This window comes from Cucurbita pepo, unplaced genomic scaffold (assembly GCF_002806865.2).
Source record: "Cucurbita pepo subsp. pepo cultivar mu-cu-16 unplaced genomic scaffold, ASM280686v2 Cp4.1_scaffold000360, whole genome shotgun sequence".
NCBI classification, from domain to species: Eukaryota; Viridiplantae; Streptophyta; class Magnoliopsida; order Cucurbitales; family Cucurbitaceae; genus Cucurbita; species Cucurbita pepo.
Window position 1 is genome coordinate 1 of NW_019646597.1, and position 1241 is coordinate 1241.

Here is a 1241-nt window from a genome sequence, read left to right on the forward strand (position 1 = left end):
ATGTTTCGTTCCTCTCTCCAACCGATGTGGGATCTCACAATACACTCCTTTACAAGCCAACGTCCTCGTTGACACACCGCCCGATGTCTAGCTCTGATACCATTTGTAACGGCCCAAGTCCACCGTTGCCGGTTTTGGCCAGTTACGTATCACCGTCAACCTCACGGTTTGAAAACACGTCTGCTAGGGAGAGGTTTCCCTTCCGGGCTCCACCCTTATAAAAAAATGTTTCATTCCTCTCTCCAACCGACTTGGGATCTCACAATCCACTCCTTTGAGGGCCCAGCGTCCTCGCTAGCACACTGACCGATGTCTAGCTCTGATACTATTTGCAACAGTCCAAGCCCACCGCTAACAGATATTGTCTACTTTGACTCGTTACATATCACCATCAACCTCACAGTTTTAAAACACGTCTACTAGGGAGAGAGGTTTCCACACCCTTACAAGGAATGCTTCGTTCCCTCTCCAACCAATGTGAGATCTCACAAATCCACCCCATTGGGGGCCCAACATTCCCACTAGCACACCGCCTGGTGTCTAGCTCTGATACTATTTGTAACAATCCAAGCTAAGAAAAAGCTCAAAGAGTACAATATCTGCTAGCGGTGAGCTTAAGCCGTTAGTTTCTAGCAAATGTAGACATTCTTAGCATCCTAACACCAAATACAAAGCCTCAAACTGGTTTGGAGAGTAAAACAAACTCTATAAGGGGCAGATCTAAATGGATTTCATAAGTAAAACCAGTACAAAACATTCATTATAGCAAACCAGAAAGCTAAAACTACACATTTCTACAATAAATCCAACAAACAAGATCCAAAACAGTACCAACAACAAAAGAGAGAAGCCCACAAACAAACATCAGTTCATCATGCAGCTAAACAACAAACCCACATAAAAGATAGCCAAATTACAAAACTAAGCAAAAGGGGTTTCGAAAATAAGCATTATACCTTCCAAAGTCGACCCTGCAAAGGCTGAAGAAGCCAATAGCAAGAAGAACGCTAGCAATGGCAGTGATGAACATGAAAGAGAAGCCATTTTTGGGGGGTTTGAGAAGGGGAAAAGGGTATTCAATGGATGGGAGAGGAAGTGGGATTAAGAGATTGTATTTATAGTGAGGGAAAAATGATAAAACCACGAAGACGCGAGGAAAGAGAAGGAGATTAGTAGAGAAATCCGCGTTTAAGTGAGGTGTAACCTGAAACATTGTTTGTGTATCTGTCTGCTTATTTCCA